The sequence below is a fragment of the Oryctolagus cuniculus genome, chromosome 19 (assembly GCF_964237555.1).
Source record: "Oryctolagus cuniculus chromosome 19, mOryCun1.1, whole genome shotgun sequence".
Lineage (NCBI taxonomy): Eukaryota > Metazoa > Chordata > Mammalia > Lagomorpha > Leporidae > Oryctolagus > Oryctolagus cuniculus.
The window spans coordinates 65,623,077-65,646,567 of record NC_091450.1 but is presented as its reverse complement, the minus strand read 5'-3'; the positions used below and the strand labels follow the sequence as shown (position 1 = coordinate 65,646,567).

General features: G+C 41.9%; 1 protein-coding gene across 9 annotated transcripts in view; it reads left to right on the top strand.

Annotated features, from left to right (window-relative positions):
• The window catches only part of LOC103345445 (uncharacterized), an 82,667-nt gene that overhangs the window by 5,100 nt on the left and 54,076 nt on the right, over positions 1-23,491 (top strand). For 2 of the 9 annotated variants that reach the window (XM_070064736.1, XM_070064739.1), the window contains exons 1-2: positions 19,300-19,436; positions 21,036-21,156. The gene's annotated coding sequence lies outside the window, so the exon portion shown is untranslated. The other 7 variants (XM_070064737.1, XM_070064734.1, XM_070064730.1 and 4 more) reach the window with 6 other exon arrangements.

Below are 23,491 nucleotides of genomic sequence, written 5' to 3'. Positions count from 1 at the left end.
AAGGAAGAAAAATACAAATAAAAATTTTAAGAATACCCTAATACTACACAAAAAATACAAAATACAATGGAGATAAACAATGTTCAAGTCACTTAATGAATTAAATTATGCATTTTTTCCAGTAACCATGTAAAAATATGCTTACTATTAGTCATTAGGAAATCACAAATCAAAACCTCAAGAAGATACCACTTCCCAGCCAGTAAAATGACTATGGCTCAGCAAGAGATGAATGCTGACAGATCTGACTGAGGATCATGAGAGCTTCATGCAATTCCACTACAATGGTGCAGACACTTTGAAAAACAGTTGAGTAGTTTCTCAGAGCGTTTTAGATGAAGTTACTGTTATTGATCTGCAGTTCCACTTGCAGTTATGCCCCTAAAATAAAATGACATGAACACAAAGGCCCACGCCGGCACTATTCATGAAAGCCAAATGGGAAAACATCAAATGTCTATGTGAAAGGAAAAAAATTGAGTTGTGTATCTTCACAATTAACTCTATGTGGCAGTCAAAAATGAAGTTAAGAAAAAGCATGTCACTAAAGAAACAAACTAAAAGAAACACATAAAGAAATCAGAATCAGGGGCCCGTGCTATGGCATAGCAGGTAAAGCCACTGACTGCAGTGCCAGCATCCCATATGGGAGCCAGTTCAAGTCCTGGCTGTTCCACTTCCTATCCAGCTCTCTGCTATGGCCTAGAAGAAGGCCCAAGTCCTTGAGCCCCTGCACTCGCGTGTAAGACCTGGAAGAAACTCCTGGCTCCTGGCTTCGGATCAGTGCAGCTACAACTGTTGTGGCCAACTAGGGAGTAAACCAGTGGATGGAAGACCTTTCTCTCTACCTCTCCTTCTCTCTCTGTATAACTCTGACTTTCAAATAAAATAAATAAATCTTTTTTAAAAAAAGAAATCAGAATCAAAAGACTAAACACTGTTCTACCATAGGAATCCAATTATACAGACATGTAAGAAAAGGCAAATCTCTTAAGAAAAGTTTAAATCAACAGTTGTCTCTGTTGGTGGAGAATGAGGAATTGCATAAAATATCTTTTCATCAATGCAAATATGCTGATTTTATTCTGTGGTGATCATCTAACTCTCCAAATCATGAAATAAACATTAAAACATGTGACAATTACAGCTGGGCAGACACTCCCGGGTACATCATTTCTGAGAGGAGCCTGAAAACTGCTAATTTATTGTGGCTGACTATAGTTGATATTTTTAAATTTGATTACTCTTTATTGTCCTGGCATATATTCTTCCTTTCTAACTCTACTGTGTTTTTGTGAACATTAAGCCTTTAAGTATAAGATAAATTAAAAACATGTTCTCTTCAAAATAAAATAATAGCAAATTTAAAAAGAATGAAAATTCATGACTTTTTAAGATTTTTGGTGTGTATGTTAAGAATTATGTACACATCAAAATGTGTATTGATTCTCAACACCAGTAAAATCTCAATTTTTAAAAAATAGTCTATCATTTGATTTCATATTTTTGCATTGCTCTAATTCCATTTTTCTTAACTGAAGGCAACAACAATAAAATAAACCATGGTAGCCTTTCCACTCGTCTTGGTAAGACCAATTACTTCCAGATTATGTTTGTCTCAATATTAATGAAATGTTTCTAAATACTGCAATATTAGTTGTGATAGTAAACATTTTAACATCTCTTAACTTTATACACCAAATAAAATGTTGGTATTTTCATTTTTTTGTTAACAACAGCTGTAATATTTATGGGCTACAGTGTGGCATTTCAATCCACGTACACAAATTGAACTGATCAAATGCACATTTATCTTGTGACACTATTTTATGGTTGGAACCCTGAGCTCTTTTCTTCCATTTTCTCATAAAATACATAATAGATTCTGTGAACAATAGTCACCCAATCGTATTGTGTGACACCAGGAAATCTAATTGATCTAACTGATTGGGCACCAATTGTCCATAACATTTTCCCACAGTTTCAAAGGTGAAATATGTGTGTGTGTGTGTGTGTGTGTGTGTGTATATATATATATATATATATAATGTTTCCATGGGTTTATTAAGAATCTCATCCTGTCGTACTCGGCTCAGTGCTCTTAGACTACATTTGTTGTCTTTGTAAACTAATAAAATATAGGCCATTATCTTCCAAAGTTCAGCAATAACCACTGCTGTGGAAGACAGATAACGTGGTCCCTCCTCTTTTAGAACCAAACTAGTATTCTGAAAGACCAAAATTCCCAAGGAAAGGTGTTTCAGGTTGGCAGACATTGTTTTATCTTCATTTGCCTCCTGCTCAGCTCCTCCAGCTGTGTGCATGGGCGGGGGGCTGCGGCTCAGCAACACGGGGTGACCCAGGCTGCTGAGTCGACTGGGCCAGTGGCGATCGCTGACCTGCAGTGCCGCCAGCTCCCGGCATGGTTCAAGTTGCTGAATTTCTTGATCAAGCTATTAATTAAGCCATTTTCCCATTAAACATTTACCGACAACATAATGTGTTCTAAGTAGTAAGTTAGGCTCTGGAGATTTGATAACAAATGTGAGATTAGGAAGGACAAAGGGAGAAAACTTGACTACTTTTGTAGGAAATTGACAGGAACAGCCTTGAGGATGCTAAGACCTCAGGGAGCTGTCTGTTTCCACCTCCCTCACCTCCTCCTCCTTTCTGTCTAGAGCAGGTGGAACAGGAGGTTGGAATCAAATCTGCTGTTCACTACCACCTCTTCCTCATCCCTGTGTGCTGGTTTATCTCCAACAGCTCCCAGGAAATGTCCCGTAGTTATGTGACACCTGACTGGGGCCAGAGGGACCATGAGTGTGGAACTTGCCAACTCCATGGCAGTTGTATGGGCTGACATGGCAGCATGGGTCCCAACATGGGATCCCACTGCAAGAACACCCCCAAGCCCAGGGACCCAATGCCCACACCTCTAGAGTCATCAGACTCTGTGCACAGAGATGGAAATCTGCCTAGAACCTTTTGTAGACACACTGCATCATGGGTCTAATCCAATGTATATGAAAACAGGAAATAGAGGAGTTTAAAATGCCTTGGCAATTGGGAGAGCATAATGTCCTTAGCTAGGATCTGAGGTCACATAAGGCATTAGGGGCAAGGTTCATAACTCCATCAGTCAGTGTCCATGTCCCATTGTGGTCTGATCAATTTGTCATCATTTTCTGTGGGGTAAAGCCCATGGCACTGACCTCTTACCCAGCCTGAGGAAGACCTAGGAGCAGAGAAGGGGCAGCTCTGCTGTGATTGATTTGAAGGAATGTTGTACACTTACTCATCCCTGCTCTGGGGTTCATTTAAAACTAGGTCACATTGGTCATGAGCCCTGTAAGAGCCCATCTACACCTGCCACCCCATGATGGGATGGGAAGTGGACCAATATGGAGAGTGCCCAGTGTACAAGAACGAGTGTGCTCCATATGTGGCTCACAGACCCACTGAGGGTGATGATGTCACCTGCACAGAATGTGGGCACAGGCCAGACCTCTGTGATGTCATCCTGCATAGCAGTTATTAGGCCTTGCTGCCAGCACAGTGGCACAGGGACAGGTGCCGAGGGCAGGGACAGAGCAGGGAGAGCAGTTGGTGGGGAGAGGGCCTGGGGAGCAAGGGAGTGGTGGACATGGGTGAGGGAAGGGAGAAGGCAGGATGGGGGTATGGGCACGGGCAAGGGTAAGAGAGGGTGTGGACAAGCTGAGGGTGGGCAAAGGGAGGGCTGAGGGAGGGTGCGGGTGGGCCGAGGGTGGGCCAAGTGAGGGTTGGGGTGGGCTGACGGAGGACGCTGGTGGGCCGAGGGTGGGTGAGAGAAGGCAAGGGAGGGTGAGGTGGGCTGAGCATGGAATGTGAAGGGAGAAGGGGAGCCCAGTGTGATGGTGGTGGCAGGCATGGAATGGGGCACTGGATCCAGGGCAATGGGGAGAGCAGTAGAAGCAGAGACTTTGGGGGGGCAATGGAGGAGCTCCCTGTGGCATTCCTGCTATATCCCGGGTGTGTGGGGGAGAGTGCTGGGTATTTCTCAGCCTGACCTGGCCTTCTCTCCCTTGTTATGTGGCAAGGGTTTGGATCATTGGAACCAGATCCAACTCATTGCCTGTGTTTATAAATAAAGTTTCCACATTTGTCCAAAAATTACCATGTGATGTATAATTTTTAACAAAGATTTATGGATTGGAAATGCAAATAAGGGAAAGAGGGGGGTGAGAGAGAGGTCTTCCTTCCTCTGGTTCACTTCCCACGGGGCCACAACCATCAGGTATGGTCCAGGATGGAGCCTGGAGCAGGGAACTCCTACTGCTCTGCTTAGTGGGTGGTAGGGGCCTAAGTACTTGTGCCTGGATCTGCTATTTTCCTTGGTACATGAGCAGGAGACTGGATGGGAAGTGGAGCTTGAAATAGTGCTGCAATATGGGAGCTCCCTTGTGAAGTGTCATTTTGTCTCACAGTTACCACACCCTATGCATTGATGGTGGAGTTCCATCTGCTAGGTCATGTGTACACCACGCTGGGTTTTACTGCCTGAGATGGTGTTGTGCAGCCATGCAGGAAAACCTAAAACTTTGGGACCTCCCCTTGCCAGCTGAGGGAGGCCTGGCTTTGAGTGGAGAGCTTCACTGAAGAGGGTCGACTCACCTCTTGGGACTCGAGATGGGAGGGGAGGTCCTGATCCCAGCCATATCCTAGGCTGTGTCCAGTGCTGAAGGAGGTATGAATGTCTGGCTTTCCCTGGCAATGTGTCCGATAGCTATGAAACAAAACAAAATCAACAATCTTTATGGCCTCTGGGAAGCAGCCAAAAACAAACCAACCAACCAAAAAACAGACAGAACTAATTGATTGAGAAATGGTGACCACCCAGGAAAGAAGAGTGGGAGAAGGTGGTGTGTTGGCCTGGAGCTGTGTCACTTTCCTCCCCACCCTGAGCTTACAGTGCTCCCAGGGTGGGTGAGGCTGTGAAAACCAGCAGCCCTGTTGGACCTGATGTGGAGTGGAAGGAGAGGAACCCATGCTTATATTCTCACCAGTAAATAGAAGAAATGTAGGATATAAATGGAGATCAGCAGCTCTGCTGGCCTGAGGTTGAAGGTCCTTTTGGGATAGGGGTACACCAGTGAACCACACAATTTTTACTTTTATGATATATTTATTTATTTGAAAGTCCAAAGTAAGTGAGAGAGGAAGAGAAAGAGAGATCTACCCACTGGGTTACTCCCCAGATGGCTGTCACAATCAACAATGGCCAGGCTGATGCCAGGAGCAGGAGCTTCTTCCAAGTCTCTCATGAGAGTATCTGGGGCCCAAGCACTTGGGCCATCTTCCACTGATTTTCTCAGGCCATTAGTAGGGGGCTGGATCAGAGGTGCTGCAGCCAGGAAACAAATCAGCACCCATATGGGACGCTGGCATCACAAGCAGCTGCTCAACCTTCTACACTACAATGCCAGGCCCCAAATTATTTTTATTCATTGATCTGAAAGACAGGGACACACAATAGGCTAAGTACAACTCCCATAGCTGGGCCAAGCTGAAGCCAGGAGCCAGGAATTCAACCTGGGTCCATGTGGGTGGCAAGGACCCAACAACCTGAGCTGCTGCCTCCCAGGGTGCATATTAGCAGGAAGCTGGAACTGGAAGTGGAGCTGGGACTTGATCTCAGGCACTCTGATACGGGATGTGGTGTCCCAGTGGTGTCAGTGCTGGGCCAAACACAGGCATTCCCCAAAGAGAAGTTTATCAAGGAAACAGCCAGAGATGGGCAATAGATGTTTTTATTTTAATTTACATTTAGTTTTAAGATTTAACTTTTTTTTTGCATTTGACTTCATTCACCTTATATATAGATATGCACATCTTTTCTTGAAATGAGGGCTATTAATATCACAAAATGGGGGATTCATGACAATGATCAATGTGTGGGAAGGGTGTAATTCAGTTAAGCAATATTTATAACTATATATCAAATAATACGATTCTCTACAATTTTTCAAAAGGATTTTTTTGAAAGTGAGTTACTGAACAAGGGAGAGACACAGATGGATGGAGGAATGGAGGGAGTGAAGGGCAGAGAGAGTGAGTGCTTTCACCTACTGGTTCACTACCCAGATGGCTGAAGTTGCTGTGGCTGTGCTACACCAACTAGGGGCCAGGAGCTTCATTCAGATCTCCTACGTGGGTGGCAGGGCCTCAAGCACTTGGTCTATCTTCCACTGCTTTCCCAGGCCATTCCCAAAGAGTTTGATCAGTAGTGCAGCAGCCAGGACTGAAACTGGTGGCCATATGGAATGGGCTTTGGATGTGTTAGCTTTACTTGTTATGTCACAATGCTGGCCCCATCCACACAATTTTAAATATTTTTATTTATTTGAAAGGCAGAGTGACATTTAGTGACAGATTCATACCAAGAGATACATCTTCCCTCTCTACTGGTTCAGTCCCCACATGGCCATACCAGCTAGGGCTGGGCCAAGCTGCAGCCAGAGCCTGGAACTCCATCCAGGTCTCCCCTACATACATTAGCAGGAAGCTGGATCAGAAGTGCAGCAGTGAAACTTGAACCGGGGCTGTAATATGGCATGCTGGTGTCACAGGCGGTGGTTTAACATACTGCACCAAAATGCCAGTCCCCATCTGCACATTTATTTTCCTCTCTGTATATTAACTTCCACAAATAATTACAAAGCCTGAGATATTTTTCTTTGTGGTTTGGGTTAACTCACTTAGCAGATGAAATCTATTCCATCCATTTTGTTACAAATGTCAGGATTTCATTCCTTTTTAAATGGCTGACTTAAGTATTTGATTTGCTGATCTTTTGTATTTTTTTTGTTTCAATATTGGTATTTTTAAATTTTAATATTCCTTTCCTCCTACTCATTTTGGGTTTGATTTGTTGTTGCTCTGAGCTGCATTGATATCTCATTTATTTGGTGTCTTCTGATTTTTTGATGTGTGCTATAAACTTCCTTCTTAACACTGCTTATGCCATATCCTATAATTTTTGGTATGTTATATTGATGTCTTCATTTGTTTCCTAAGTTTTTTGACTAGTTTTCTGTCTAGTTAATATGTTCACTGATGAAAGTTAGGTGTTGAAGTTCTTGTTACTATTGTATTAGAGTCTATGTCTTCCCTTAGATCCATACACATTTATTTTGAATTGCCTGTTGCCATGGCATTGGGTGCATATATATTTATTATAGTCACATCTTCCTATTGAATTAATCCCTTAATCATTACAGTTTCTTTCTTTGTCTCTTTTAACAGTTTTTATGTTAACGTCAATTTGGTTTGCTATTAGGATGGTTATCCATGCTTGTTTTTGCTTTCTGTTAGTTTGGACATTTTTCCATCCTTTCATTTTATTCCATCTGTATATTTGTTGGTGAGATGTGTTTCTTGTAAGCACCAAATGATGGGTCTTGCTTTTTAATCCATTCAACTACCCTGTATCTTTTAGTTGAAGCGTTTAGGCCATTTACATTCAAGGTGACTATTCACGAGTAACTACTTGTCCGTCATTTTCCTATAAATATTCCTACTTTTTGTTTGCATTTCCTTTGTACTTTTACTGGGAGATTTTCTGCCTTCACATTCTTTCACAGTGATGACTATATTTCCATGCTTCTGTGTGTAGCACATCCTTAAGCATCATTGTAAGGCTGAATGGTGACAAATTCTTTCAATTTTGATTTGTTATGGAAGGTGTTAAAATCACCTTTGTGAATCAGTTTCATAGGGTACAATATTCTAGGTTGGGGGCGGAGCCAAGATGGCGGAATAGTGAGGGTGCGCACCGATAGTCCGGGAAAATTTAGTTTAATAAAAGCGGAGGTATGGTAGCCTCAGAAAAAGGATCAGGAAAAAAACTGCAGAGGAAACTCTTCCGGAGCTAGAGGTGGTGACTCAGAGGACCTACTGGGAGAGCAGGGTCGCCCACCGCGTGGAAGCTGAACCGCGGAAGCTGCAGAGTCTGAGCACCAGTGTGGGAACGGGAGTCAATGTGACACAGACACCAGCGGGGAGAGGAGGGATGCCCAGGGCTCCGAGTCCACACATCGGCACTGGAAGCGGAGGTGAGCTCAGTAACCGGAGACATTGGCAGGAAATGGCAGAAAGAATTTTAGAGGGAAGCAGGCTTTGAAGCGGGAAAGTTCAACAGACTACAGGAGAGAAGGGAAAAAAAAGGTGGGGGCATACTGGTACAGACAAGTTCCTCTCTCCGCCAACCTTGCAAAGGCGAGCAAGAGACAAAGAGCTGGGATATACATAATAAAAGGGGAGAGTTAAGGCTACAATTCAGTAGCCTAGGCAATCCAGTGGGAGTCCACAGGAGAAACGGAGCCTGCACAGATTCTTTGGGTAGAAGCCAGAGATCTGAAGCTAAATACCATCCATTCTGCTCAGCCTTGCAGTATTACTTACCTCCTGAATAAAAAATAAAATAAAATAAATGAATAAATAAATAAATAGAGATTTACCACTCATAACCTTTGCACACCTGTAACCCTGAAGAACCAAGCAGAGCTCTCAGGCCACACCCATCTCAAGCCTCCAAGGCTCCTCCAACAGCAGGCAGTCCACTTAACACAGACATAGTATATATAAAAAAAAACACCTCACAGTGAGGGAAAAAGAATTAACCATGCCAAGCAATAAACACAGAAATCGAGGGAACAAGATCAATGATGACACTATGACGCCTCCAAATAAACAAAACACCCCAAGCCAAGATTATGAAGATGATGAGATAGAAGAAATGCAAGATACGGATTTCAAAAAATTTATGATAAGAACATTTAGAAGTTTTCAAAAGCAAATCCTTGAACTACAGAAATCCTTATTGGACAGGATTGAAAATCTCTCTCGTGAAAATGAAATTTTAAGGAAGAATCAAAATGAAACGCAGAAACTAGTAGAACAGGAAAGTGTGATAGTGAAGAGAAATCAAAATGAAATGAAGAGCTCAATAGATCAAATGACAAACACATTAGAAAGTCTAAAAAACAGAGTCAGTGAAACAGAAGAGAGAATATCGGACTTAGAAGACAGAGAACAGGAAAGGATACAGTCAGACCAAAGAAAAGAAGAGGAAATTAGAAATCTAAAAAATATTGTTGGGAATCTACAGGATACTATTAAAAAAAAAAACCAACATTCAAGTTCTAGGAGTTCCTGAAGGCATGGAGAGAGAGAAAGGATTAGAAGGCCTTTTTAGTGAGATACTAGCAGAGAACGTTCTGCATTTGGAGAAGGACAGAGACATCCTAGTACAGGAAGCTCATAGAACCCCCAGTAAACATGACCAAAAGAGATCCTCACCACGACACGTTGTAATTAAACTCACCACAGTGAAACATAAAGAAAAGATCCTAAAATGTGCAAGAGAGAAATGTCAGATTACTCTCAGAGGATCTCCAATCAGACTCACAGCAGACTTCTCATCAGAAACACTACAGGCTAGGAGGGAATGGCGAGACATAGCACAGGTGCTAAGAGAGAAAAATTGCCAGCCCAGAATATTATATCCTGCTAAGCTCTCATTTGTGAATGAAGGTGAAATAAAGACCTTTCATAGCAAACAGAAATTGAAAGACTTTGCCACCACTTTTGCCCTGCAAAAGATACTTAAAGATGTGCTACACTCAGAAACACAGAAACACGGCCATCAATATGAAAGAAGGTAAAGGAAGAACACCTACCAGTAAAAGAGCATGGGAAGCTCAAAGCATATATTAGAACTTATCTTTGGCAAATGGCAGGGCAAAGTCACTATGTATCAATAGTCACATTAAACGTGAATGGACTTAACTCTTCAGTTAAAAGACACTGATTGGCTGACTGGCTTAAGGAACAACACCCAACTATTTGTTGCCTACAAGAAACACATCTCTCTAACAAAGATGCATGCAGACTGAAAGTGAAAGGTTGGAAAAAGATATTCCATGCCAACAGAAACCAAAAAAAAAAAAAGCAGGTGTAGCCATATTAATGTCAGACAAAATAAACTTTAATACAAAAACTGTTAAGAGAGACAAAGAGGGGCACTATATAATGATTAAGGGTTCAATTCAACAGGAAGATGTAACTATTATAAATGTACATGCACCTAATTACAGGGCACCGGTCTATTTAAAAGATATGTTAAGGGACTTAAAGGGAAACTTAGATTCCAATACAATAGTACTGGGGGACTTCAATACTCTACTCTCAGAAATAGATAGATCATCCGGACAGAAGATCAACAAGGAAACAGCAGATTTAATCGACACTATTGCCCAAATGGATCTAACAGATATCTACAGAACTTTGAATCCTACAGCTAAAGACTTTACATTCTTCTCAGCAGTGCATGAAACCTTCTCGGGGATTGATCACATACTAGGTCATAAAGCAAGTCTCCGCAAATTTAAAAGAATTAGAATCATACCATGCAGCTTCTCAGACCACAGCGGAATGAAGCTGGAAATTAGCAACTCAGGAAACCCCAGAAAGTATGCAAACACATGGAGACTGAACAACATGCTCCTGAATGAACACTGGGTCATTCAAGAAATCAAAAGAGAAATCAGAAACTTTCTGGAAGTAAATGAGGATAACAACACAACATATCAAAACTTATGGGATATGGCAAAAGCAGTATTGAGAGGCAAGTTTATAGCAATAGGGGCCTATACCAAGAAATTGGAAAGGCACCAAAGAGATGAGCTTTCAGCGCATCTCAAGGACCTAGAAAAACTGCAGCAAACCAGACCCAAATCTAGTAGGAGAAGAGAAATAATTAAAATCAGAGAAGAAATTAACAGGATTGAATCCAAAAAAATTACAAAAAATCAGCCAAGCGAAGAGATGGTTTTTTGAAAAAATAAACAAAATTGACACCCCATTGGCCCAACTAACTAAAAAAAGAAGAGAAAAGACGCAATTCAATAAAATCAGTGATGAAAAAGGAAACGTAACAACAGACACCACAGAAATAAAAAGAATCATCAGAAATTACTACAAGGACTTGTATGCCAGCAAACAAGAAAATCTATCAGAAATGGATAGATTCCTGGACACATGCAATCTACCTAAATTGAACCATGAAGACATAGAAAACCTAAATAGACCCATAACTGAAACAGAAATTGAAACAGTAATAAAGGCCCTCCCAACAAAGAAAAGCCCAGGACCAGATGGATTCACTGCTGAATTCTAGCAGACATTTAAAGAACTAATCCCATTTCTTCTCAAACTATTCAGAACAATAGAAAAAGAAGGAATCCTCCCAAATTCTTTCTAGGAAGCCAGCATCACCTTAATCCCTAAGCCAGAGAAAGATGCAGCACTGAAAGAAAATTATAGACCAATATCCCTGATGAACATAGATGCAAAAATCCTCAATAAAATTCTGGCCAACAGAATACAACAACACATCAGGAAAATCATCCACCCAGACCAAGTGGAATTCATCCCTGGTCTGCAGGGATGGTTCAACATTTGCAAATCAATCAATGTGATTCACCACATTAACAGACCGCAGAAGAAAAACCATATGATTATCTCAATAGATGCCGAGAAAGCATTTGATAAAATTCAACACCCTTTCATGATGAAAACTCTAAGCAAATTGGGTATAGAAGGAACATTCCTCAATATAATCAAAGCAATTTATGAAAAACCCACGGCCAGCATCCTATTGAATGGGGAAAAGTTGGAAGCATTTCCACTGAGATCTGGTATCAGACAGGGATGCCCACTCTCACCACTGCTATTTAACATAGTTCTGGAAGTTTTAGCCAGAGCCATAAGACAAGAAAAAGAAATTAAAGGAATACAAATTGAGAAGGAAGAAGTCAAACTATCCCTCTTTGCAGACGATATGATTCTTTACCTAGAGGATCCAAAGAACTCTACTAAGAGACTATTGGAACTCATAGAGGAGTTTGGCAAAGTGGCAGGATATAAAATCAATGCACAAAAATCAACAGCCTTTGTATACACAAGCAATGCCATGGCTGAGAAAGAACTGCTAAGATCATTCCCATTCACAATAGCTACAAAAACAATCAAATACCTTGGAATAAACTTAACCAAGGACGTTAAAGATCTCTACGATGAGAATTACAAAATCTTAAAGAAAGAAATAGAAGAGTATACCAAAAAATGGAAAAATCTTCCATGCTCATGGATTGGAAGAATCAACATCATCAAAATGTCCAGTCTCCCAAAAGCAATTTATAGATTCAATGCAATCCCAATCAAGATACCAAAGACATTCTTCTCAGATCTAGAAAAAATGATGCTGAAATTCATATGGAGGTACAAGAGACCTCAAATAGCTAAAGCAATCTTGTACAACAAAAACAAAGCTGGAGGCATCACAATACCAGCTTTCAGGACATACTACAGGGCAGTTGTTATCAAAACAGCATGGTACTGGTACAGAAACAGATGGATAGACCAATGGAACAGAATTGAAACACCAGAAATCAACCCAAACATCTACAGCCAACTTATATTTGATCAAGGATCTAAAACCAATTCCTGGAGCAAGGACAGTCTATTCAATAAATGGTGCTGGGAAAACTGGATTTCCACATGCAGAAGCATGAAGCAAGACCCCTACCTTACACCTTACACAAAAATCCACTCAACATGGTTTAAAGACCTAAATCTATGACCTGACACCATCAAGTTATTAGAGAACATTGGAGAAACCCTTCAAGATATTGGCACAGGCAAAGAATTTCTGGAAAAGACCCGGGAGGCACAGGAAGTCAAAGCCAAAATCAACTATTGGGATTGCATCAAATTGAGAAGTTTCTGTACTGCAAAAGAAACAGTCAGGAGAGTGAAGAGACAACCGACAGAATGGGAAAAAATATTTGCAAACTATGCAACAGATAAAGGGTTAATAACCAGAATCTACAAAGAGATCAAGAAACTGCACAAAAACAAAACCAACAACCCAATTAAGAGATGGGCCAAGGACCTCAATAGACATTTTTCAAAAGAGGAAATCCAAATGGCCAACAGGCACATGAAAAAATGTTCAAGGTCACTAGCAATCAGGGAAATGCAAATCAAAACCACAATGAGGTTTCACCTCACCCAGGTTAGAATGGCTCACATACACAAATCTACCAACAACAGATGCTGGCGAGGATGTGGGGAAAAAGGGACACTAACCCACTGTTGCTGGGAATGCAAACTGGTCAAGCCACTATGGAAGTCAGTCTGGAGATTCCTCAGAAACCTCAATATAACCCTACCATTCGACCCAGCCATCCCACTCCTTGGAATTTACCCAAAGGAATTTAAATTGGCAAACAAAAAAGTGGTCTGCACCCTAATGTTTATTGCAGCACAATTCACAATAGCCAAGACCTGGAACCAACCTAAATGCCCATCAACGATAGACTGGATAAAGAAATTATGGGATATGTACTCTTTAGAATACTATACCGCAGTAAGAAACAACGAAATCCAGTCATTTGCAACAAAATGGAGGAATCTGGAACACTTCATGCTGAGTGAAATAAGCCAGTCCCAAAGGGACAAATACCATATGTTCTCCCTGATTGGTGACAACTGACTGAACACCAAAAAGGAAACCTGTTGAAGTGAAATGGACACTATGAGAAACGGTGACTTGATCAGCATAGCCCTGACTGTTAATGAACAACTTAATACATTATCCCTCTTAGTAGTTTTTTTTGTCTGTTCTACTTAATATGACTGGTTTAATTCTGTAATTAATAAACAGTTATTCTTAAGTGTTGAAAATTAACTGAAATGTGATCCCCGTTAAACATAAGAGTGGGAATAAGAGAGGGAAGAGATGTACAGTTTGGTACATGCTCAAGCTGACTTGCCCCAAATGGTAGAGTTAGAAACATACCAGGGGACTCCAATTCAATCCCATCAAGGTGGTATGTACCAATGCCATCTCACTAGTCCAAGTGATCAATTTCAGTTCACAATTGATCATAATGAAAGGACTAAGAGTCAAAGGGAGCACATAAACAAGTCTAGTACCTGCTAATACTAACCGATAGAATAAATAAAGGGGAGAGTGATCCAACATGGGAAGCAAGACACTCAGCAGACTCATAGAATGGCAGATGTCCTAAACAGCACTCTGGCCTCAGAATCAGCCCTAAAGGCATTCCAATCTGGCTGAAAAGCCCATGAGAGTATTTCAGGCATGGAAATCCAAGACACTCTTGCAAAAAACAAAAACAAAAACAAAAACAAAAAACAAAAAAACAAAAACAAAACCTAAATGAAAGATCTCTGTGAGTGAGATCCCAGTGGAAAGAACAGGTCTTCAAAGAAGGAGGTACCTTTCTCTGAAGGGAGGAGAGAACCTCCACTTTGACTATGACCTTGTGTAAACAAGATAAGAGTTGGAGAACTCAAGGGGCTTCCATAGCCTTGGAAACTCATGACTGGAGCATAGGGAGATTACTGATGCCATAAACAGGAGTGTCAATTTGCAAAGTCAACAACAGGAGTCACTGTGCACTTACTCCTCATGTAGGATCTCTGTCCTTAATGTGCTGTACATTGTGATTTAATGGTATAACTAGTACTCAAACAGTATATTTCACTTTTTGTTTCTATGTGGGTGCAAACAGTTGAAATCTTTACTTAATGTATACTAAACTGATGTTTTGTAAAAAAAAAAAAAAAAAAGAAGAAGAAGAAATTATCAATTCCCAACTTGACTCTCACTGGGATTAAACATGACAATAGGTCTGATCTGATTTCATCATCATTTAAAAAATCATCTATTGTTTTTCACTTTATGTTTCTGTGTGGGAGCAAACTGTTGAAATCTTTACTTAATGTATGCTAAACTGATCTTCTGTATATAAAGAGAATCGAAAATGAATCTTGATGTGATTGGAAGGGGAGAGGGAGTGGGAAACGGGAGGGTTGCGGGTGGGAGGCACGTTATGGGGGGAAGCCATTGTAATCCATAAGCCGTACTTTGGAAATTTATATTCATTAAATAAAAGTTAAAAAAAATTAAAGAATAAAATGAAAGGAAGACCAAAAAAAAATATTCTAGGTTGACAGTTGTTTTTTCTCTACAATACTGTTTTTAATTTTTATAATATCTTCAATTTTTTTGGTGTGAGAAATTTCCAAAGATTCGTCTTCTAGCTCTTTCTCCTGCCTCACCAAATCTGTTGTTATGGCTTTCTACGTATGCAATATGTGAAAAACATACTGAATTATTCATTTTTAATATTTCAGTTTGATTTCTCCTCAAAATCTCAATTTCATGGAAGAATTTGTCATACATGGCATGTATGGATTTCTTTAATTCATGAATATACTTCTCATTGCTTTTGAGTAATCCTATGATTAATCTTTTGAATTCCACTTGAGGATTTAATCAATCTCTTCCATATTCACTTTCAAATATGGAAGTATTGTTGTGTCCATTTGGGGGATTCCTGTTGTCTTCCTTTTTCTGTTTCTTGAATTTCTGCATTTATTTTTAAGCATTTGTGGAAAAATACTTGTTGGTTTTTGCTCTGATGGTTTTTATCTTTGAATTATGCCTCTGTGGCTTAGTGGGGGTATCTGCTCTTTCAGTGAAACCCCAGAGGCATGTGCCGAGTGTGGCCAGGGAGCTCTGGTCACTGCTGCAGGATGGGTCCATATTCATGATGATATCCAAGTTGGGCGAGGTAGATCTCTTTATAGCAGAAAGGTCACCTCTGTTGATGTAATCACACCCTCACCTCCTCTCTTCCAAGTAAGCAATGTGAACTAAAACCTAGGTGGTTTTAGTGAAAATTTTATTCACATTGCCATATGAACCACACAAAGGATCTGTGCAGTTCTCATTATGATCACAGATCCCATTGCAATCCCACCCCAGGCAATCAGGGAGCTCTGAGCATATGGAATCACACACAATACTTGTCCAGAGATGTAGCTACACCTTGAGCTCTCTTGTGCAGTCACAGAATTGCCACAGTCTCAGCACACTACTCCTGCCATCATGGGGTCCAGAGGACCCACCCTTCCCTGGTAACCTGTCATGACTGCAGAAAGTCAAAGATGTTTCCAGAGCCAGCTGCCTGTGGGTATTCTGCCTAGGAGGCTTGAGCCCCAGAGCCTGTGATATGTTGAACAAATGGGGGCCACTCATATTGCTGCTTGCATGCTCATCCCCCTATCAATCCTCCCAGCCAGACTTAAAGTCAGTGGAGAACTTGCTTCTCCCCTCTGCTATAATCTCTGGATCACAGCTGTGCACAAGAGTGCCAACCGACTGTTGCCTTCTCTCCACTGGTTGCTGATTGTGTGCACCTGAGTTGTTGCCATCGGTACTGCTGACATGATGTGTTGTCCCAGCTGGCTGCTGGGCTCAAGCACAAGAGCTTTCACAACTGCTGCTTTTGCCCAAAATGGCACCGCCATCTCTCAGCTGGTTGTCTGGTGCCATTGTGGGTGAGATGAGGAGAGAAAAACATACACTATCCACCCATCTGCAGTCACAGAACAAAAATCAAGGTCATGGCAATGGTGAGCTTCCCTACAGATATACTCTGACAAATCCAATGTCCTCCATACCCTCTGTTCAGCTCCCAGCTGATAATCCCTCTCCAAGCCTGTGGTCAGACACAGGTGTGTGTCTTTACTGTGGAAATAGCAAATTGTGGTTCAGATGGATTAAGTGCCTGCCTGCAGTTACACAAAGAGATCTGGGAAGTGAACTCCACTCACCAAAGGTTGGCATTTGTGATTTCTATGTGCATTGATCTGATACCTCATATCTGAACCTAACAATGGGGTTTGACTCTCCCAATATGCTACGCATAACTGACAAAATTTTAAATTTGTCATTTGTGGGGCTTGCATTTGACCTGGTCATGTAGACACCAGTCAGGATTCCAGCATCCCAGATTGGAGTGTCTGCGTTTGAGTCCTGAGTCTGCTCTTGATTCCATCCTCCCACTAATGCATACCCTGGGATGCAGCAGGTGATGGCTCAGTAGTTGTGTTTTTCTCACCCAGCAGGGTGACCTAGATTACATTCCTGGCTCCTGGCTTCAGTCCCTGACCAACCCTTGGCTGTTTTAGGCATTTGAGAATGAACCAGTGGGTGGAGTATCTGCCTGTCTTTAGCTCTGTCTCTGTCTTCATGTCTCTCTGCCTCAGAAATAAAATAATTTAAAAACAAAGATCAGGAGGAATAAAACCCAATGTGCCATGACTTTTAGTCATGTCATCAAGTTCTCTCTGTGCAGGAACTCTTGAGAAAATCGTGGGAAAAACATTAAAAGACATTTGCAGTAAGCTCACAAGGAGGGCTGAGCACTGAGAAGAGTTGTCATGATGGAATGAAGGCAGCAGGCCTTGTTGGCAGGACAATGAGTGTGAGTGTGCGTGAGGATGGGGTCCTTCCTAGCCCAGATAGGTTCTGGACTCCAAAATGCCTTCTGTGCAGTACCTGCAGGGTCTGCTCCAGGCACTTTCATCCCCTTCTCACACCCACTTGTTGGTTGTCTGCTGCTACCTGAATGCACTTTAGCTGAACTTCAGGTTGTAGGCCCATGAGCCAACCAGGTCCATGTCCAAGTATCTACTAGGTTGTGCCCTGCCTGGCAGCTCCAAGGAGATTCCAGTTTTCAGCTGATGCTGAGTGTGGGCAAACTGTGTCCTATGTACCTACAGGACTGAGGCTCCAGTCCCCTTCCACTGCCCCTCCTGCCACATCACTTCCAGGTGATAACAATGGGCCCACAAGCAGAACCCTGGAAAACCTCCCACTGTCACACCTGTGAAGTCTTTTGTCAACTGTCATGGAACCACCTAGAAGCCAGGGAGGGATTCAGGGCCTGGTCTTGGGGACAGGGATTTTCATACCCACTTGGAAGGGAGACATTCTCTAAATGAGTTGAATAGCCTCTCTGGAAACATGACAGGCAGCTGAACTGGGCCCTGGACACAGCCCTCTGCAAGGGAAGCCATGACCTCAAAGTAGAAAGATAAGGACAAAATGGTGGGAATGATTGTAACTTAGGCATGTGTGTTTTCATTTCAAAAGGCACTTCAAGTATCCAGCCCAACACTTGTGCCATAAACCAACGATTCAAATGTTTGGAAATTTCAGTGGAATGATAGGTCCTGAAAGCTCCCAGGACAGAACAAATCCACAGGGAAGAATTGAACCATCATGGGTTTCTCATGGAACACAAAATGCTCAGCCTTAGAAGCTGGTTCCAAAGTTCTAGAAGGGATCAGCATTCAGCCCAGAACTCCAGGCACAGTTGCTGCCAGCGTGCAAGGGAGTTTATCACCAAGATGATGGTGTTTGTACACATTCCTACTCTAAATGACATGGAGAATGGTGACTGAGGGTCCCTGGTTGACCGAACTTCCTAGGACAGTCATAGTACTAGATTCTTGTGTGTTACCTGCTGGCCTGGGTACAAAGAGGATTACAACTGGGAGGAGACCAGGTATGGAAGGGTGCGGTGCCTTTTTGCTTTTCATTACTTCCTATTCACTGCCACCTACTTCCCAATCTAGCACACTACAGCAAGTAGGGTTGTGATCCTTAGACAGATGTGCATTCAAATTACATCAATGACTTCCTGTGACTTTACATTACTTCTTAAAATAAAAGTGAGTCTGCATGCTGTTTTAAGCTAGAAGTCACTTGGGATCACTTTTGCAAAATCTAAATCATTTAAAACAATGAGGTCCAAGGTGGCAGAATAGTGATACTCTGCCTTGTCAAACTAGTGGATCCAAAAGGCTTCCAAGTCCAAGGCAACTCATGTTAAGAGCTTTGGGTGATCACTGATATCATACCTAAGAGGCCTATTTGTTAAATAAATAACAAGAGTCACTGTGCATTAACTTCTCATGCAGGACCTCTGTCCCCAAAGAGTTGCATCATGAGATTTAATAGTAAAATGTATTATCAAGAATCACTTCCTTTTAGTGTATTAAATGGAGGATATTATTATGTCCTATAAGTTATCGTTATGTCTAAGAGCTCCCAAAAGATGAAACATTCTTGGGTTCTTCTTGAAAGACAATTAAATTACTAAATGGATTGTTTCTCACTCTTTTTTTCCTTTCTTTTTCTTTCTTAGAATAAACAGGAGAAGGAGGATGAAGGGGGGAGAGTGAGTGGGAAGAATTACTATGTTCCTAGTTTTGGATTTATGATATACAGAAATAACAAAAAATCATAACAAACTCTATTAATATTAAAAACACGAAGTAATATTTTTCTTTGTTTTTGATCTGTATTTCACAGTGAAGCTTAAGCGTCATTTACCCTTATATTAAAATGGAGTTTTGTAAAAAAAAAAAATCCTGCTCAACCGGTGTGCAAAACGCACACAAAACAAAAAATGTTGCCACTTTATCTGCATGAAAAAAGAAACACACTTCAGGTGAGTAGGTATCTAACTAAAGCACATAACAAAGTAACTTCAGTTCATATTTTTTCCAGAAGTTGCCTGGGTAGAAGTTATTCCGAAGGTTACTCAAATATTCTTCCAGTGCTTAGTACCATGCTCAAGTATTGCCGTCAACACAGAGGACACCCGCACAATGACGTCAGCACAGCCGTGGTCACACTCTGGTACCTCCTCCATTAGGCCCTGCACAGTGAGCGCCTTGCCGGCAGCCGCGTCACTTTCTATTTGTAGGCTGGCTGCCTGGTGCTGACGTTTACTTAGCGCCCCCAAAGATAATGAATGAAATTGAAATCGTTTTACCTTGACGGAGTGAAGCCGTCCTCCCTCCTGAGGTTTGGCCCGTATTGTATATTTTTTTTCTAGGAGGCGCTCAAATAAGCCTCCAAAGTGCCCGCCACTGGACGCCATCTTGCCCGGAAGTAGGGTAGATCAAGGCGTGCCAGGATTGGCTGGAGAATCGACAGCATCGGTCATCATTTCCTGAGAGCAGGGACTGAAGGGACGTGGTGCCGCCCCCTGGCAGCCCCGCAGAGAGGATGTGAGAGACTTGCTCCCGCCTCCCCGCCACAGGGCACCTGGCGGGACGCAGGGCGGGGAGAGGGGGCGGGGCCGATCGCTCTCCGTTGGAGTCAGACAACCGCTAGGGCGGCCATTTCCCAAGCGGCGGGGCCACACTGTGGTGTGAGGCTGCGATCGCCGCGCGGGGCGGGGGAGGCGGCCCGGCCATTCACCCATGCTTCAGACTGCTTCCTCCGCCTGCCGCGGCGCCTCGTGGCCCAGCTGCTGCGGGTGATGCGCCGGTCCCGGGAAACCTGGACGGCGGCCTGGGGTGGGATGTGGCAGAGTCCCTCCGGGGTCTTGTGTGCAGTTGGGCGCCGGGCCGTGCAGCGGCCAGGCCGCGGCTCCCAGGAGGGCAGGATGTTTCTCGGTGGTCTTTGCAGTCCATGCCAGGTCTGGGCCGGCCCTGTCTTTACTGTCCCATACCATACCTTCCCACTCTGATAAGGAAGAAATAAATACGGAGTGGATATTGCATTTGGTTGGCAGTTTAGAATCCTAAATCTATAGTCTTTAGAGCTCATGATATATGTTTCTAATCATGTTACTAAAATAATAAGTTTATATTTTACTTAACTATAATCTCGCTGTTGATAGGCTTTAAGACAGCCTTAAGATTTCACTGTTAGAAATTCTGCAGAAAATCTTCTGGTGTGATCTTTCAGTCATGAATTTGGAATACTATGCTGACTTATTTACTTATCCAAGATTGTGTAAATTTATGGGCAACCTATTACCATTTTGAATTCTGAGATGGTTGAATCAATTTGTATGCGGTCATAGGAATATGAGGGCATTGGTTTCATCTGTGTCATCACCAGCACTGACTGTTGGAAATGAAAATAAGTTTCTGAATGTTATGACAAATATGGATAAGAGAGATCTTCAATTCTGCAGAACTCATCTTGTATGTGTGGAGTACAATAATAGTTTTATATTTGTGTGGATTAAAAAAAACAGGTTACAAACTTTTAAAACCTTTTTCCTTCTCATTTTTACATGAATCGAATCAAGCTCTGGAAGTAGCCTGCATTTGAGAGCTGGATGGAAGGCAGGCATTTTAGTGATCATGGTGAAAATGTGGCTGCAACTGACACAAGTTGGTCTAAACTGGGACTCCCAAATAGAGGCCCAGGTAAGCACACAAAGTGTAATGGGAATGAATTTCTTCTGATGTCACAATATAGCAAAGAAAGTGAAAAGTTCAGATTTTTTTAATTGAAGTGAGATGATACCCAACTTATATATTGTTATACCCAGACAAGGATATTCAAGTGATTAAGTCATTATCTTGTAGTTTACCATACTTCTTGGTTTATTTGTGTTCTATTTTTTTTTACACACTGCTTAGGTTTACTAATTCTGTTTTTGTGAAATTCTTCTTCCTTTATGAATTGCTAGGTTTTACCATTATTGAACTTTATTTTCTAGCTTTCCATGGTCTTGACTAAAAATGCCAATTCCATAATGGGTTATTTTCCTACTTTAGTCTTTCCTATTAATTTTTTAAAAGAGTTATTTTATTTATTTGAAAGGAGGTGCTATGGAGAGAATGACAGACACAGAGAGAAATTTTCCATCTGCTGGTCACTTCTCAGATGGCTGCAACCAGAGCCAGGAGCTTCTTCTGGGTCCCCAATCTGTGCAGAAACCTAAGGATTTGTGCCAAATCTGCTGCTTTCCCAGGCACATTAGCAGAGACCTGGATTGGAAGTGGAGCAGTGAGGACTCCAACTAGTGCACATATGGGATGCTGGCATTACAGGCGGTGGCTTTACCTGGTATGCCACAATACTGGTTCCTTGCCTAGGAATTTAATGGGCATGATTGCAAGCCCCAAAGCTCAGGAATTGTGTCTGTTTTTAATTCTTTTTTGCCAATTGAATCCTTTAAACACATTTTAAACTATAGGAGTAACATGCATTTGTTATATTTTACACTTGAAAGCAAAAACTGGGATTTTCCCCTAACCCCATTCCCAGTCTTGGTGTGAATTTTTCCTGTTGTTTGGGGGTCTCACTAGACCCATTGGATTTTAAGAAGAGATCAGAAAGGATGTTCTCAATGGTTTTCCCTACTAAATATATCCAAGAAGCCAGCGCCGTGGCTCACTAGGCTAATCCTCCACCTTGCGGCGCTGGCACACCGGGTTTTAGTCCCAGTCGGGGCGCCGGATTCTGTCCCGGTTGCCCCTCTTCCAGGCCAGCTCTCTGCTGTGGCCAGGGAGTGCAGTGGAGGATGGCCCAGGTACTTGGGCCCTGCACCCCATGGGAGACCAGGATAAGTACCTGGCTCCTGCCATCGGATCAGCACGGTGCCAGCTGTGGTGGCCATTGGAGGGTGAACCAATGGCAAAAGGAAGACCTTTCTCTCTGTCTCTCTCTCTCTCACTGTCCACTCTGCTTGTCAAAAAAAAATATCGAAGTTTGCATCGAACATCTTTGTATATAAGATCCTCTTTTGTGGCAATGCCACTGGGATATCATTTCCCAAAGAGTCACGGTTAGGAACAGGAAGTGGACTGGCTAACCAAGGAGTCCTTGACTTCTTGCTGGGCAGAATCTTTGTGCTTTGTGCTTCCTCAGATTCATCCCGTTCACATATGGGACAAAGGAGACAGCAAGCAGAAGTTGTGCTGCTCCAAGGCAGTTAGGAAGGGCTGATTGCCTGGGGCATGGCTTTGGTTTTTAATCCTTAATCCCAAAAGGGCCTACAGAAGGGAGAGGATGAGATGGTGGGCCCCAGATTGTTGAGACACATGCATGTTTCATGTATCTTTAGATTACAATGGGGGTGCTTATTATCTAAATTATTGATTCTGATCTCAGCTCAATGTGTTCACTTTCCTGGAAGCAGCATGGTTTAAAAACTAACCGTTGGTGAACTTACAGAGGTAATATGTATTTGTGAGTTAGATCAAGCATGACTTTATAACTTTATCATTTTGTCTTGCATGCTCATACTTATTTTTTGAAAAAAAATTATTTATTTTTATGAAAGGCGGAAATACTGAGATAGAAGAGATGTATTTCCCTTATTATTTAGTTGATTGTGAAATAATTTTTCCCAGAATGCTAAGTATGTCAAGGGTAGCTAATAACAGATACATAATAAATATTGTCACACGAAAGACTACACATAAGATTATATAAGCACCGATTTTCTGAAGATACAGAAGTCTTTTAAAAATAGCTTCAGATTTTAAACTTTTGGAGCATTTCTCAAGCTTTGCTCCTATGTAGTGTCCTGTCAACAAATTGAGGTGAAGCTGCTCCTGGCAGAGGACTGGAAATTACTGGCCAATGAAACAAACTTCTTCTAGATACCAGTGTTTTCAGATGTTTCTTCTCTGAGTTTTGTTATATATTCTGAGTTGGTTTGAGTTATGAGAATAGTGAACAAACATGAGGAACACAGGTAAAAAATGAACTGGAATTGAAATTCATGATAAATAAGTAGATTCTGGCTGC